Source organism: Triturus cristatus, chromosome 2_1 (genome assembly GCF_964204655.1).
Source record: "Triturus cristatus chromosome 2_1, aTriCri1.1, whole genome shotgun sequence".
In the NCBI taxonomy this organism is placed as follows: Eukaryota; Metazoa; Chordata; class Amphibia; order Caudata; family Salamandridae; genus Triturus; species Triturus cristatus.
In genome coordinates this window covers 1,122,856,436-1,122,874,546 of record NC_140581.1, presented here as the reverse complement: position 1 = coordinate 1,122,874,546, position 18,111 = coordinate 1,122,856,436, and the positions used below count along the sequence as shown (strand labels likewise).

Here is an 18,111-nt window from a genome sequence, read left to right as displayed (position 1 = left end):
CAGTAGATCCAGCAGGCCTCTGGACCCCGGCGCCATTGCACCTACTGCACCAATGGAAGCATGCACTCCTGAATGCTGGAGCGAATATCATGGGTGCTGAGTTTTGATGCACATCACACATCTTTGTTCCACCCAATGGTCGAAGTGGGGAAAGAAAAGTAGGGGAACTGTGGTCGGGGCATTAGGGGGCAAGAAGAATGATCAGAGGATTGGGTCAGTGGGCGGAGTCAGATGTGTGGCTAGAAAGAGCAAAACATACCAATTTTTGGTATGTTTGGCATTTCACTGACCAGTTACAGCTTATAATGTTATTTAATGCAACCAGTAGATACACATTTATTTGAGGTTTAATATATAAGTTATTGACATTAAAATACATTTACAATGTGGGATACATCACAGAATGTCCGAAATACTCTTATAAGTGGAATCATAAGCCATTTGTTTCCGAGCTATGCAGTTTTTTTCATCAGCACTTCTCCTCCCTTTTTCGAATAATTTCTGAACATAAAATTCGGGTTTAAATTCTATGACAGGAGGCCCCACATGTTGGGGAGCAATGTTGATTACATCATTCTGTGCCCCTCGGTCAATGCAAAATTGTAGTCCTACGTTTTTGATGTGCTTTACGCAACATTTCATGAAGCCAGCATTAGATGCCTCTTAGTTTCCTGGTATTGTATCTAGACATAGCACTCCACTCATAAATTAATATATACACCTAAAACAACCCAGACCTGTTGGTTTTGCAGATGCTTTTAACAGTATCAGATGAATGAGATACAACTATTATATTAATAGTTTGTGTAATTACTACTTAAGTTAGATAACAATGAGAATTGCAGATGCATCAATTCTAAAATTATGAGACTCAAACATTGGTAGAGTCAGAAATAGGTAGTGGTCCTTGGATTATGTCAATCAGTTATTTTCTCCCCTTAATAATAGTAGTAATAATAATAATAATAATAATAATATTAATAATAAAGACATTTGTAGAGCGCACAGCGACTGAGGTGTCCCGGGGCTAAAGTGGATAACAACAGAGCAGAGCCGGTGAAAGAGCTAGTCCCTGCGCCTAAACAGCCAGGTCTTCAAGGCCTTTCTGAACTCCTGTTCAGAGTGCATTGCACGTAGTTGAAGAGGCAAGTCATTCCAGCATTTGGAGGTTCCCACCTCAAACGTTCTGCCCCCATCTTTGCTTTAGCAAAGCGGGGGATGGTGAGGTAGCGTTTATTGTTGGACCTCAGCGATCTACCCTGCTGGTAAGGGCGAAGTCTCTTCCTCAGATAGTTAGAGCCTCTGCCCTGGTAGGTCCGGAAAGCGAACATAAGGGCCTTGAATTCCACTCTCTTGGACACCGGGAGCCAATTAAGTTTTCTGAGGTGGTGGAGACATGCTGGCGGATGGGAACCTTACATACCAATCTAGCGGCCAGGTTTTGCACTATCTGTAGCTTGCGGATCAAGCCGCAAGGCAGGCCAAGGTGGAGTCCATTGGTGTAGTAAAGATGCGAGGTGACTAACGCATGCACTACAGTTTTACGGGATTGCTATGGCAAGAAATTGATGAATATTCTAATCGTTTTCATCTTGTCAAAGCAGGCCGCAGATATGTGCTGGACATGGGCAGAAAGGGATAAGCCTTAATCCCATCTGATTCCAAGGTTCCTGACTGAGTCCTTAGGTACGGGAGCTGTCCCCAGTTCTGCCGGCTACCACAAGGCAGCCGGGGGCGGGACTGCTTGGCTAAAAAGCATCCATCTTATTGGCATTAAAAAATTGTTGCTCATCCAGATGGAAATGCTTTTGAGGCAGTCCCTGAAGGAGTCAAAGACAGAAGACGACACCTCGCTGAAGGAGAACATCAGTTGGGTGTCATCCGCATAGGATATCACCTTGATCCCCATATTAGCAATGAGCTCCGCCAGAGGTCCCCTTCAGACTACTATCCTCTGCAATCACTATTAGACACCTTCATCCTCTGTCTCTCCACGAGCACGGTAGGTGTCTAGAAATACCACCCAACAGAGACTGTATGAGAGAAGTTCAAACATGAATGGCAAAATATTCTAGTTTGCAAATGTTTTCCACATAATTATAGCTCTGCCGTATTTGCCATATAATACTTAATATGCTACATAATCTGATGGTTTTATCTAAAAGAAACAGCGTGACTTGTGTTGCTGTGAAGTGGAGGGCCTTTTACAAAGGTTGACTGGTCACAGTTCTAACTGCTGCACATATGTTAAACTACTATTAATGAGGCGAAAGCTTTGCAGAGACTGTTAGTATGTGTAAAAATATCAAAATATAAAGTATCAAAAATATACCATTTACGCTGCAGCCTTCCTTAGCTGCATAATTTACTCCACTGCAACATAATTTTGTCCACCATTGCTGCATGATTGCAGTGGCCCCAAAGCAGGCAGCACATGTTAAAAGTGCTTGCGCATGAAGCAGAGCGACCGTGAAGTTTGCTAACTTAGGGGGGTATTTACGGGAATGGTGGTGCACAGCAAGTTACTTTGCTGTGCCGCCCTGCGTCATAAGGAAATGGCAGGAATGCACTGTATTGATCCAAAACTGTACATTCCTGTCCTTTTCCAGTGCGCTGGTGCCGTTTCGTAAGCCTAGCGCCAACAAATGCACCCTTGCACCATGGTGCAAGGGTGCCTTTGTTGCATGCAGGATTGTTTTTGTGTAGGAAGGCGCACCTTCCTGCACAAATATTATCCTGGGAGGCTTCTTCCTCTTTCTATGTGTGCTGCACATCTAGAAAGAGGAAAAACAGGGAGAAATGAAGATATTTCTCCTTGTTGTGCCTCCCTTGGGAAGGCTCAAGATTTTGATGCCGTCTCAGGTTTACAACACCTTGTAAATCTGGGAATGCATCATAAACCATGGGAGTTGAGTGGGAACACCCACTGCAACGCCTCCCGCGTGCAGAGTAAGGCAAGCAGCAATTTGCGCAGTGTTGCATTATGCCATATTTATGAAACCAATCAAAGCTATTCAAAGTGGGTTTGAGTGGCTTCATAAATATGACTTGGGGATTTGTGTCATGCATTTACCATGTCCCGTGGTGCAAGCATGACACAAGGCCCTCGTGAATATGCCCTTTAGTTTGGTGTGCGTGCAAATCCTGCATTGCTGATCCCTAGTGAGTTGCACTACTACTGCTGGAACAAGGCCAATCGAGGCACCAATGGGTGAGGCGGACTGGCCTCAAGGGTCCTGTGTCCTCAGCGACAAAGTCTCTGCTGATCTAGGGTGTGCTGCTTCGTGGGCCTGCTCACAAGACTGGATGTGAATTTCAGTAGGAATTGTGGTGGGCAGGCCTTCAAGTTTAACCCACACTGGGCTCCGGCAGGGTCCACCTGCGGTGCTAAGAGACCAGGGCTCCTATGGTCTAGCGGGGCGTTCTAAGGTCTAGCAGGGGAATGTGCTCCCTCAGGAGAGGGGTCTGGTGGACTGGTCATGAAGCCTGATTCCTCAGTTCCAAATTCGGTAGCTCTGGCCATAGTGCCACATCTCCCCCCGAGCACCTTTCTGCCCCACTGAGAGAAACATACACTGCCTTTAGCTACAACCCAATTGTGACCCGTTATAAACATCTGGATGTGACTCAGTTCAAAATATGCACTGTCTGAAAAAAGTAAAATCATCCTAGAAAAAGCAAACACTCATAGGGAATGCAAGTTTATGTAAAGCATGCGAAATATAAGCACAAACTACATGGTTACCTTAACGCTTTTACACTCATTGTTCAGAAACCAATGAGCGTTTTTTGCCTCAAACATTGAGCACATGAATACAAGGCTCCTTCTGTTCACAGGTGTGCCTTTGTTGCACTAGTGGACAGCAAGGAAGGGGTTAAGCAAGGCTCAGACGATAAAGCGACTCTTCAGGAAAATCTGATCTGACTCACGGAGACCCACAAGGGCTCCTCCACATTCATGTCAGACAGCTAGCTGCTCAAACATCTACATTATGTATTCAAGTGTCCTGCAAATTATACCTTTTGAACTGTCCGACTTGGCTAACTCTCCTATTCACAAAAAACTTGAGAGACCACTTGACAGTAAAAGGGAAAATTATATTTTTATTCAGAAAATGAAGGATACATCCAACGTAATTTTTTTGGGGGTGACACAATAGTATGTTAGTGATGCTGTAAAGCGTTGCTAAAAAAAACATAAACCTAAGAGGCCCCAAAAACAAGACCTTTTGGCTTTGCCAATGTTTGTTTAGATACCTCATTTGCTAAATGGGGCACTTTTAATTTGGTGCCAGACAGGGCCAAACTGGGAACCCAAAGCAGCCCTGGGAATTTAGCCCATCTCCTGTACGGTGTGTTGCGAGCAAATGCAGCAAGCGAGCCTGACCACTGCAAAGGGGACATGGCGAGAGGGTGTTCTCTCCCCAAGACAATTTTGGAAAAATTGACAAAAATGGTGCATTCTACAACACATTTTATTATATATTCAACTGTATTAGCTTTTAGAGCACAGTAAATGATGACCCTAAGTTGCATCAGGATACAACAATCTTGTTGGGGCTCTTCCCTCACTACTACCCTCCAACAGTGACCCTCATCTCTCCATAGCCCCTCTCACATGTATTTCATTTGTTTTATAGCGATCTCATACCAGTGTAGTACTTGGAGCACTTTACATCATGCACACATACAGAGACAATGAATCATACGTGTTTAAATCAGTGTTTAGAAAAGGTCATGCAAGACAAAAGGGACTACAAGGTGTACGATTCACATGCCATCAATTCTGGTTGGCATTTATTAAGTTCTGGAGAAGCACAACCCGAGGATTCAAAACATAACACAGTTGTTGGATTTACTAATAAGAATGCATTTGTACCCAAACAAACCCATTTTAGCAGTATTAGGATAATGAAAGACTAGGGAAAAACATAACTTCCAAACCTGCTCCATGCAGTTTTCATGCAGCTCTTTGATGGCAGATCATAGCTCAAGGTGCTAGATTTATTACGATTGTAAGTAACTAAAGTACCTCTGTGACAAAAGCAGTAGCCCACTGAGCTATGCACATTAAATACAGTTCTGTGATCTGCATGATACACGTTCTTTGCAGCAGGCATAATAACCCTCAGTGCTACACTAGATGAGTCAAAACTCTTATCTCTCTCCAACAGGAATATCAACCATCAGAAATATTAATCTTGACTCTTTTATTGTTGCCTGAAAACGGCTAGGTTTCCAAGGAACTCTGCAGTGATGTATGCGTTTTTGAGAGTGAGAAGTAAGTCATTGTGCTGATTTTGTTACTGGGGGTCAGTTTTGCAGCCCCAGTAACAAAACCAGCCTCCCACCCCTCCGGCCTCCACCCGATGCCCATTACGACAGTCCGGCCTTGGTGCCTGGGCCGATTTGTTTTCACAGACCGACCCTGGATAGGGTCCACAAGGGGCTTTGGTGCACAGAACTGGACACCTCAGGCTGCTTTTATGTTATATCCTTAAAAAGTATTTTTAAAAAGAATACAACAGTGAGCACAGACAGAGCAGCAGTACACATTTTATAAAATAAAATCAGGAAAACAGCTGATAAGATATTAATCGTATTCTACAGTTATTTTTTTGTTTTTTAAAGCACCAAGTTTTAGGCACAGCCTGAAACAAATTCAACACTGGAGTCCCCTCCCTATCTTTGTGGCATTGTCAGTCTGGGAGAGCCCGAAAGTAAAGTAAAGGGCAGATGAGATCAAGGGCAGGGCTGCCAATGCGTCCTAATGTGTTCATTGTATTGGTCAAAGTAGGAGCAGGCAGGTTGCCTCCTCACTAAATGAGGTGTACATCACACTACAGCAGCTGGGCCATCATAGGTAGCCATTTTCCCCTGATGATTGATTGCTCCTAAAATTGCTCCCACAGTGTTGCCCACAGATACAGATGGGAAGGGGGGAGGAGGAGGTTCTGGAAACTGCAGAGGGCCTCCTCAACATGCACCACACGGGCTGGATGATCCCGTAATACTGTTTAAGTTTGGACCATTCCTGCCGTCCTGGGACGCATTTTTAAAATGAAGAAGTAGGGGAACAGACTTTGTCGAATTAAAAAAGTAGGGGCACTCCATGCCCTTCTGATCCTGCCCACTTCGACCACTGGTTCCACCATCCTACACTTCCTGTATCTTTATCTGTCTCTCGCAAGTTCTTTCCCACCCTCACTGTTCCTGTTGTCATTGTTCTCCCATCGTTCTCTCCCACCTTTTTGTGCTCTTTTCTGAATTTCTTTCTCTCTTTCTCTGCATCAAAGAACATTAGTGAAGAAAAGGAGTCCTGATTCCCAAAATGGATACAGGTGCCACCACCTACAACCATCTACACAATTTAAGCACGGCATGTTGGGTACTCAGCTAATCAGTGTGCTCACCTGATGCAGTCTTGAATTTCACCATCTCTTCTACTACCCCGCCCCCACCCCACCTTAAACTTAGAGACTAGATTCCAGATAATGTTCATCAACCAATCAAACTGGAGATGGAGATGATATCTGCCCATGCTTTGAAGTGACTCTACACAAGGCTAGGCCTTAATCTTTTGAGTCTTTCGAAAATGCCGCTATCGGCCCTTCCCCATGCCCATTTTACCGCAATAATGGGCCCACATAACAGTGTGGCCGCACATCCGTTATGCATATAGAATACATGACTGCAGCTCCTTAATATTTGTTGCAAACATGCAGAAGTAGATTATAGCAACCCAGGCTTCAATTGTGCTGCTTGCGGTGTTAGTATAAAAACTACACAAGTCACTACATATTTGTGAGCCTGCACTTCCCTTTGTGTCACAGTTTGGCAATTGTTCATTTGGTGCCAAACTGCAGAGTGAATGGTTGCCATGCTTAGCGCAGTGCAAGGTTGTGAATAGAAGCGTATTCTGTCCTATTCATTAGTTTTATGCCTGGCAACACATGCTGAGGACCGCTGTGTAACTATTTTCATAAAGCCATCTACCAAAATACAGTGCCTCATTGAGCTTTGGAGGGTGTAAGGAAGCTTAAAAGGACCAAAATACATAGTTTGGACCTTGCGGTTTATCAAGTGAACATTGACTGCGATAGAAGAAAACAAAAAATAAAGAAAGCTTCATCTAGGTATTGCAGCATAATTTTAGCCTCATAGCATATATGAAATATATATTAAAATGTCATGGACAAATGTGTAGAACAGAAGAATGAGGAAAGAAGCAGATTTTTCCAGTTGCCTAGCAAAGGAAAGTCGTGATTTAAAAAAAGACACAGAACCAAATATTATGCCATCTCTAGTCTTGCTTTATTTTACCAGAAGCCACAGAATAAACCACATTCACCAAACCACCAGCTGAAACAAAGGAGGGTAAAAGTAACGCAATCAGCATGAGCACAAGACATTGACAGGCCATTCCTGACTCCACTCAATCTCTTGCTGCTTACCAGTCCACAGAAAAGTGTTTCACTGGGGTAAAAGAATTGACTACTTACTTTAATGACTATTCTATTGGTGTGTGTTTACCTGATTTAAAATCTGCATTTTTCTTCCGTCCTGTGGATACTTTAGCCCAGAGACATTTTAAGGCATAGCGAAAATGGGCAAATGCCCATGGGCTCCACTTTCCATGAGGTCTGCTGGTCTCAAATTTGTCAATTTTTCTTTCAGAACCTCTCTCCCACTGACTCTGTCTCTCTCTAATCAGTGTCATTTTAAGGATTCTGGGCCTCCAGTATATTTATATTATTCGTTATTGTTTGCAGATTTGAATTGGCAGAAAATAGAAAATAAAATGTAAAGTTTTCCCGAACAGGGGCTCAAAAATATGTCTGTCCTGCTTCCCCCAAAATCCTTATGATGACACTGCTTAAGCCTTACTCTCAGCTGGCAATGAAACACGGGCTGCACACAGGTAAACCAGGAGGGTCGGAATGGCAATGACCAGTCAGTGTTCAGTTTATGGAGCAAAGGTACTCCAAAGAATGGTATTATGCGCTCACTACACAGCTTGACCAGTGGTAGTTCCAGTGCCAATAGGCTTCGAAATGGAACATCAATTGCAGAGTATCAAAAGTAGAATCAAAATGCAACCAATGCGGAATAACAGTAATCATATGCCTCCAAACACACTGGAAAATAATGAATGGATAAATGCCGGTATTATTCCAAAAATGTATTGGAAGGTACTGACCAAGCCAGTACTGACCATTTTTAAAAAGTGTGCAATATTGGGTGCACTAGCTTGCCGAAGTGTAATGGCAAACTGGTATTAAGCAAGGACTGCATTTCAATAGATATCCCTGCAACCTGTTGTTCAAACTATTGTCAGGCAGATGTTAATGCCACCTCCTTTTGGAACAATAAGACTTTGAGTTATACTTAGCTTGTTAAAATATGCCTTCAAAGTTAGGGTTGAAGGTCACAATGTAGCTTCTGAGACCGTATGTGTAGTGGGAAAATTTGCATTATTGCAGTAGGTCTCTATCTGGGAGACCGATAAATTAAACGGGATCCTGGTCTTCATGAAACAACAGTCTTGGTTGCTTAGCATTAATAGATTCCATTTTAAAGGAAGATGATGAGTGGGAGAATTGAATGGGCTGGTATTCGTTTTAGATAACAAGCCAAATTTGCTACTGAAGCATTGCATGCACTGTGAATGGTAATGTGTTTGCAGACATCATTGTTTTCCAGAAAAAAATACCTCTTTCTCGGCTCGCTCACATTGATAAGAGAATGGGAGTGACCATAAATCATAAATAAAGCTCCTCCCTAGAACTTTATATCTACCCACTGGGAAATGTTTCATGCAAGCTGTGATCTGAAAGGTTGAAATTGGCAAAGATACTATGCCATGTATCAGCCACACTGTGGACGGTGTCTCTGCAATTGTGAATGGGAGCTGTTCTAACTTCTTGACATGTAACATTTTGTATGTGGCATTTTTTTTGCCCATGAGGCAAAAGTAGCTGTGTAAAATTAAGGTAACGCCATGGTATGCGACCACTTGTGAGTACCTGAAGTGTCAAGCTAAACGGCATCATGGCTCTAAGCTGACTTTGCCCATGGTACAATGAAGACATGACATTTTGCATATGTCTATAACCGATGACACAATGTTGTTTAAGTTGTAAATGCGAGAAGACAACATATTAATACTATTATCAGCAACAGCAAGTACTTTATTTAAACCATCTTGATCAATTTGTCTTAAACGCGCTGCAGCTTCTATTTGTGACAATTTCAAAATGTAATTATATGTGGCATAAGGCAAATGCTACTTACCAGTATGCATCTGTTCTTGGCATGTAGAGCTGCAGATCCACACACTTAGCATAGATCGCCATCTGGTGTTGGGCCCTGATGTTTGCACTTGTTTTTGTCCTGGAAAGTCTTTGGAAGTCACGAGGTAGGTGACTCCTCCTTTGGATCATAGTGCGCATGGGCATCGGTTCCATCCTCAGATTGTTTTTCGCCAGCAGGGAATTGATGGAGCTTTGTAAGAAACAGGAAAGATGCCCATGTATGCTGTATCTAAATAAGATGGTACTGGAACAGATAAAGGTAGCCGGGGAGGCGGGTGGGCGTGTGTGGATCTGCAGCTCTACATGCCAAGAACAGATGCATACTAGTAAGTAGCATTTGCCGTTCAAGGCATTAGAGCTGCAGATCACACACTTAACATAGATTTTATAGCAGTACCCATCCTTAGTGGCGACCACCAGTATCTGCTGCAGTAGTTTGAAATAGTGTTTTGAGAACATCCTGGCTCACACTAGCTTGTTGTTATGTTTGCACATCTACACAATAGTGTCTTGTGAATGTTTGCGGTGTAGACCATGTAGCTGCAGATATCATCTAAGGGAATGTTCCCTAAAAATGCCATAGAAGCCCCTATCTTTCGTGTAGAGTGGGCTTTCGGAGGAACAGATAAAGTATGTTTTGCTTTGTGGTAGCAGATTTGTATGCATTTAACAATCCATCTAGGTATCCCAGACTTTGGTATGCGGTTGCCTTTGTGTGGTAGTGAGAAAGACACAAAAAGTTGTTTGGTCTTACGAAAAGGTTGTGTTCTCTCGATGTAATAAAGCAATGTTCTTTTAACATCTAAAGTATGAAGAGCTCTTTCTGCGACTGTCTGCGGTTGCGAGAAAAATACGGGCAACTCCACAGACTGATTGAGGTGAAAGGGAGAAATGACTTTTGGAAGGAATTTAGGATTAGTTCGTAGAACAACCTTATTATGATGGATTTGTAAAAATGTTCCTGGATAATTAGTGCTTGTAGCTCATTAACTCTCCTAAGGGAAGTAATGGCCACTAGGAAAGCAACATTCCATGTTAAGAATTGTAGCTCACATTTATGTTGAGGTTCAAAAGGAGAGCCCATTAGTTTCGTGAGAACGAAGTTTAAATTCCACACAGGTGAGGGTGGAACTCTGGGAGGAATTATCCTTTTAAGGCCTTCCATAAAGGTACCCTGAAAAGTGATAAATGTTGTCTATTTTGTAGGTATGCTGCTATGGCAGCAAGGTGCAGTCTAATAGACGTATAGGCTAAGTTGCACCTTTGAAGGTGTAGCAGGTACCCTATGATGTGTTGGATAGACACGTCTAGGGGATTGAAGGTGTTATGACATAATTCAGAAATCGCTTCCACTTGGCTGCATAGCAGGCTCTAGTGGTGGGACGTGTAGCTTCTTTAATGACGCTCATATGGTCATGGGGAAGATTAAAGTAACCGAACTCTAAGACCTCAGGAGCCATATCGCAAGGTTGAGCTGAGCTGGGTCCGGGTGTCTGATCTCTCCACGGTTCTGGGTTAAGAGGCGTGGTGAGAGGTGTAATTTTTAGTGCAGAGCTACGGACAGTTCCAGTAATGTGGTGTACCACGGTTGTCTGGTCCAAGTTGGAGCAACTAGAATGAGAGTTAGCGAGTGTTGCTGTAGTTTGCGTACCATCAGTGGAATGAGTGGGAGAGGCGGAAAAGCTTACGCAAATCTGCATGACCAATTCATCCATATTGCATTGCCTTTGTACAATGGGTGTGGATATCTGGTGGTGAAGCTTGGGCATTAGGCGTTTTCGTGGGTGGTGAAGAGGTCTATCAGTGGTTGCCCCCACATTTGAAAGAATGGCTGAAGAACTTGCGAATGAAGTTCCCACTCGTGGATCTGTTGTGTTTGACGACTTAACAGATCGGCTATGGTGTTTTGGACTCCCGGGACATGTTGGGCTAGGAGAAATATATTCTGTGGTATAGCCCATCTCCATATGCTCTGTGCTTGCTGAGAGAGCTGCAGAGAGTGGGTCCCGCCTGGTTTCTGTATGTAGTACATGGCTGTCATGTGCGGACTAAGACAGCTTTGCCTGTTATTTGCTTTTGGAATGCTTTTAAGGCTAAGAATATGGCTAGTAATTCCAGGTGGTTGATGTGGAGTAACTTTTGTTGAGGTATCCATCTGCCCTGCATGGTGTGATGGAATAGGTGAGCTCCCCATCCGGAGAGCGATGCATCCGCTGTCATGACAATTTGCGGAACTGGCTCTAGGAACGGTCGCCCTTTGGAAAGGTTTTTGGTGTTCCACCACTGCAGAGAGCGATGAGTGCGACCGTCTACCAACACCAGATCTGCTAGCTGACCTTGAGCCTGGTTCCATTGGCGTGCTAAGCACTCTTGTAGGGGACGCATCTGGAGTCTTGTGTGAGGCACTATAAATATGCAAAAGGCCATCATCCCTATGAGTTGCATGAACACTCGAGCTGGAAGGGAGTGTTGAGGTTGAAATTTGGGGCGGAGAGGCTGCATGTTTGCTATCCTGTCTCGAGTGGGATAGGCTAGCACTCTTGAGGTGTCTATGGTGGCACTGAGGTATTGTTGTGTGTGGGATGGTTACAGATGAGACTTGGTGTGGTTTACTATGAACCCCAGGTCGTGGAGTAGTTGGATAGTCGCGTGAGTGTGGTGTACACACTGGTTGTATGAGCTGGCTTTTATGAGCCAGTCGTCGAGCTATGGGAAGACGTGAATTTGCGGTCTTCTTAAGTAGGGTGCTACTACCGCTAGGCACTTGGTGAATACCCTTGGTTCTGTTGTGACTCTGAACGGGAGCACTTTGAATTGATAGTGCTGCCCGTCCACTACAAACCTGAGATACTTCCTGTGAGCTGCGTGAATGGGAATATGGAAGTAGGCGTCCTTGAGATCTATGGTAGCAAGGAAATCGCCTTGTGAAAGAAGAGGAAGGACCTGCTGAAGTGTGACCATGTGGAAATGGTCTGAGTGTATGTATTGGTTTAGGGGTCTGAGGTCTAAAATAGGTCTCAGAGAGCCGTCATCTTTGGTATGAGAAAATACAGGGAGTAGACTCCTGTGTTTTGATGGTGCAGGGAAACCAGTTCTATTGCATTTTTTTGTAGAAGGGAGATTACCTCCTGCTTTAGCAGTGATAGATGTTCTTGTGACATTGGACGCTGTTTGGGTGGTATGTTTGGGGGGGTAGAGGTAAGTTCGAGACAGTATCTTGATTGAACTATCTGTCGCACCCACCTGTCTGTGGTGATGTTGGTCCAGATAGGAAGGAACTGTTGTAGCCTTCCCCCGACAGGAGTGGAATGGTCCAGGGGAAGCGGGGGGGAAGTCATTGGGTAGGGGTGGAGGCAGAGCGGGTGTTGTTAGTCTTGCCTCTGCCCTTGTTATTGTTTCCTCTGTAACCTCCTCTCTGGTAACCTCTGGTGAAGGTTGACTGGGTGGAAGCCTTGTAAGAAGTGGAAGGGTTGTCTGATGAGTAGCCTCTGGAGTTGCCTCTGTAGGAGGAGCGATGAAAAGAACGCCTGGGAGCTTGCGATTGCAAGGCTCCCATTGACTTGGCTGTGTCCATGTCCCTTTTCATTTTCTCCAGGGAGGAGTCTACATCAGGGCCAAAGAGGTGCTCTTGATCGAATGGTGGGTTCAGGATCGAACTTTGTACCTCAGGCTTAAAGCCTCAAATGCGTAGCCAAGCGTGCCTACGCAAAAGGACACTGGTATTTACAGCTCTGGAGGCGATATCTGCCACATCGAGAGTGCAATGAATGGAGGTATTGGTTATCAGTTTACCCTCCTGTATGAGGTTGTTGGCTTTGTTTTTATATTTGTCTGGGAGGCATTGCAATAGGGACTCTAATTCGTCATAATGTGCCCTATCGCATCTGGCTAGCAGGGCCTGAGTGTTGGTGATGCACCATATGTTAGCTGCTTGTGAGGCTGTCCTCTTGCCGGAGGCGTCCAAGAGTTTAGAGTCTTTATCGGATGGGGCTGCGTCACCTGATGTCTGAGAGTTAGCTCTCTTCCTGGCATTGGATACCACCATGGAGTCTAATGGAACAGGGCCCTTAATGTAAGCTGGGTCTGTAGGTGCAGCTTTGTATTTCTTTTCTATGCGAGGGTTGATGACTTAAGCCCTAACAGGATCCTTGAATACATCGGGAGCATGCTTAATAACTCCTTTGAACATGGGTAAAGTAGATGTTGACCTTTGTGTGGTGTCGAAAGTGTCCAACAAGAAATCCTCCTCGACGGGGTCTGTGTGTAGGTCGAACCCGTGGTACTGGGCAGCTCGGTGTACGAACTGATTAAAGCCCATGGTGTCCTCTGGTGGAGAAGGCCTAGAGGGGTAGATGTCGTCTTGCGGTAGATTAGGGACATCAGGTGTATTATAGTCATCCCAAGGGTCAGGGGAACCAGGTGGGCTGGGATCCCCTAGTGGCAAATCGTCCGCACACCCCATGTCATCAGAGGTGTCATCATCGTCTACTGGTGTAGGAGATGGTGCAGGAGAATGAGGTGGTGGGGGAGGGGGTGGAGGAGGTGGTGGAGGAGGAGGTGGAGAAGGGACTCTAAGAGGGGATGTAGCAATGTCCCTCTTCTTAGGTGGAGGAGCAGGTGTAGGCTTGTCCAGTGGTCTTTTCCTGGAGCTTAGTGTCAATTGACCAGTTTTAGGGTCTTTAACCAGAGTTTGTTGTGCAGTGTCTGGTCGAAAAAGCTCTTCTGATGAAGGTCGGTTTTTCGGCGCTGAGTGTTTCGGTTCCGAGGGCTTTTTCGGCACCGGCTCTGGAGTGTCCTTGGGTTTGAACCCGTGTTGTTTTGCAGTCTCTGTATGTTTTTCGGGCCGGATGATTTTTTCGCCTCCAAAGAGTGTGAGTCTGAACTCTTGGGGAGTGGCTTCTTGGTCGGCTCTGAGTTTTTTTCGGTGGCAGCGAGTCGGTGCTTGCTGTTTTCGGTTGTCAAGAGCTTTAAGGTGGAAGCAGCGGTCGACACGGAGGAGGAGGGCGGTTTCTTTTTCGGTGCCGAAGATTGAGTTTCGGCACCGGACGCAGGCTGACTCGAGCCCGAGTCGCCTGAAGGCTTGGTAGGCTTCTTTGCCGGGCCCGAGGGCGGGGCGTGGGAAGCGCTGTGTCGGTGTGCACCTGGGCCCGAAGGCGAAGGTGTGACCAAAGCCTTTTTTGTATGAAGGGGGTCGGGTTCGATGTCTTTACTTATGACCCTGTGCGCCGGAGTGATTTCTTCGACGTTGGAGTCATCGGCTTCGGAAGCGCTGACAAGGCCTTCTTCAATCCGCTCCGGTACATCAACGCCTTCTTGGAAGATGTCGTCGGGAATTGCAGTCGACGAGCGAGCCATGGTCCTCTGAGCTCGCCGATCCCGAATGGTCTTCTTGGAGCGGAAAGAGGCACAAGCTGGACATTCTCTGGCCTCGTGCTCCGGTGACAAGCAAAGGTTACACACCTCATGCAGATCGGTGTGGGGAAACTTCGACCCACATTGAGGACACTTCTTAAATGGCGTCCTTTCCATGAGCCAGATGCTAAGGCCCAGGTAGGCCCGAAGGCCTTCGTCGACAACCGGAATCGAAGACTTCAACTTGCAGAGATGCGCGACGAGAAGGGTTCGCGATCGAGACAATACCGTAGAAAGGGTGAAGGATTGCGCGTCGAAATGGAATCGTTAACGGTCCCGAAGAGGAGCGCGAGAAACACATCCGAGCCCGATGGCGGAAAAAAACAATCTGAATATGGAGCCGATGCCCATGGGGACTATGATCCAAAGGAAGAGTCACCTACCTCGTGACTTCCAAAGACCTTTCCAGGACAAAAACAAGTGCAAACATCCGGGCCCAACACCAGATGGCGATCTATGCTAAGTGTGTGATCTGCAGCTCATAAGCCTCGAACATAAATCGTTTTGAGAGTGGAGACTTAGGACCCAGGAGAAAATCTGATAGGTCTGTGTCTTCTGAAAGAAGAGAAAGATGTTGTTTTACTGCAGACAGTGTGAAATGTTCCAACCGTTGCTGGCACAGTTTCCCCACTGAGTAGGAAAGGACAAATACCTGAATGTAGAGAGTGGGAATAATGGGGTTCGGGTCTGCTTGCCATAAACCCCAGTATGGATTTCAAAAAACGAGCATAACAGCAATTTGTTTCCACTGGCCCCAATACCCACCCATTGGCAGCTGAACATGTGGAGTTAAATGTACCATTATGTAACATACTATCGAGTTGTTCTTCAGTGTAATTTGAGAGATGTTGCCAATTATCAAATCGGGAAATGGAAGGAATATTAGGGGTATTCATGTCTTTAATTTTTGCCAGCCCTAGACACGTAGTCTGCTGAACTGTATCATTCAGAAAAATAATTTGAGTTGCAATTAAACAGGCTTGGAACAAGGTGTTCGGACCCTAAACTTGCCAAGGTTTGGTACCCCAAATCAATTTCTTGTCGACAGTGTCCTTCCAATAATGGTATCCCTTCACAGCTAATTGGGTAACAAATGAGTCTGTATATATTAGCTTAGTTATTGTACGCATATATTTCTTTGATGGTGTAGGGACGAGTTTGAAATAATATGCAATCAGATGCATCATATCCAGAAAAATATGTAAATTTAGCCCTGTATGTTTTAGAGCTTCCTTGTGGGAGAGTAGGACAGAGTTCCCATTGTGTATAATTAAAAAGTGCGCGTTGAACACTATGTTGATGTCAATAGTTAGGTCCATAATGATGGTAGCAGAATATTTCATCATACTTCTCGGAATTCAGGTACAGATCCTCTGACTCAAAAACAGTATAATATTCCAGCTCCGAGAACAATTTCGACATGCCAATCATCAGAATGTAACCCAGGTACAATTACATCACCCATTGAAACCCTAAATACATAAGGAATCTAAAGTATTTTTGTCGATCTGAATATATCGTAAGGCACTTTATCTCAAACAATTCCAAAAGTTACTGGAACAGCTGAAATTTGAAGATGAATGAGGTGGCACAGCTGGTATACCTGAAATGTGAAGATGAATTAGGCGGCAACACCTCATCGATCAGTTCTGTGGCACAGCGTTCTGGAAGGTATTGGCCATTTATCAGCAAGAAGAAAACCATCACAAATCCAGGCCAAAGGAATAGAAAAACAAAGGAAGGTGTTATCCAAACATATATCCAAGGTAGGACAAGATTAATGCATTTCAGCCATTAAAAGAAAGCACAAGCCTTCATAGGCAGAGTGTCCAAAACACAAGAATTGGGAGAAGAAAAATCAGCTGATCCCACGTAATGACAATAAGCAGTTCATTGAAAAACTGGTGCCACAGGTACAGTAATCGAATCTGAAAAATCCAAATGAGGTGGATCGGGAGAGACGACATCAGCTGCAGTAGACGCAGTAGTAGGTACCGAACTCACTTCAGTTGTGTGGCTAGAATTGTAGCAGTTTGGGGAATTAATTGAAGTTCATTCCCCACCCCCTACTCATCCCAGCTGGGGAGAAACAGATTTGGTGGTGCTCATAAGCTGCAGATGAGTTTTCTGTATGGCAACAAGAGGAGTTAGGGAACCTACTGTGGCCTATTGTTTAGAATAGGTCACATGATGTAACTTGATGTGATCAATGGAGACAAAACAATTGTCTTTAGAACCAGCAAGAGGTGGCAAAGTCACAGTTCTTGTACCTTGGAATGCCAAGGATGGGCCTAACTCCTTTTCTACCACAATCCTTTCATAAATTAGATCAGTCGGAAGGTTCGGGTTCCTCCTTGAAACTATCGTAGTCTAGTTTGAAGCAGGTTTGCTGAGATTAGTAAACAAATACAACTAATAAAAGTAATTAACATTCATTTCATTTCATAAAGCTTTATTCGGAGCTTAACACAAAGTCCATAAAAGCACATACATTACATTGTAAAACACCATTTGAATACAAACATGAATGATAAACCATAAAAAGAATCCTCTATGCTACTTGATCAGACAAGTGATTTAAATACAGTTGAATAACAATTAAAAAATAATACTAGGCCTTGCCTTAATGGCTTGGAGAAGAAATGTGGCAGTAAAAAAGCAGATATCAGGTAGGGGGTTAAATAACAATTTCATAGTGTCTTTAACTGTCCTGACTCCATATTTCTTAAAAACAGGTTTTAAAAAAGCTAAGCGAAAATTGCCGTAAAGTGGGCAAAACAGTAAAAAGTGCATGGTGCTTTGTGCGGTAATGTTATCACAAGGGCAAGGACCAATCGGATGTTTTTTGATACTTGGGAACGCCACCAAATGGTGGACAATCCCAAAACGTAGTCTGGTCAGAACGAACCGGTGGGAGGGTCTGGTTACAAAGCTCAGATACGGTTGGTAACCTATTAAGTCACAACAACTTCCGTAGAGCATACAAGTGGTTAGATTGCTACTGGCCCTCTCACGTCGCTCAGACTTTTGGAACATAAAAACAGATTTCATCTCACTTTTGGTCAAACTAGAGGCAGCATAACTATCCTCAAATAAGTTAAGACCATAAATCTCCATAAAACTACTCGTAACAAAATTAACCCATGGAATCTTTAGATGGTTATCAAGGGTAAAACAATCCTTAATGATGGCTCTGTTAAAGGAGGTCTCTTCCTTTACCCAAATAGCACGCCACAGCAGAAGAGGTCTAAGGGCGACAGAATCCGAAAGGTGATGGATTCCGAACTCCCTATGCACCAAATCCGTAGAAGCTGAGATGGGCAAACATAATAATCTTTTTAGGAAGAGGTTTTCCTCCACTTGTAGACTCCCGGTCAAGACGTGC

General features: G+C 44.4%; 1 protein-coding gene across 1 annotated transcript in view; it reads right to left on the bottom strand.

The window, feature by feature from the left end:
* The window catches only part of LOC146866453 (17-beta-hydroxysteroid dehydrogenase 13-like), a 294,735-nt gene that overhangs the window by 131,023 nt on the left and 145,601 nt on the right, over window positions 1–18,111 (bottom strand). The window lies entirely within an intron of this gene.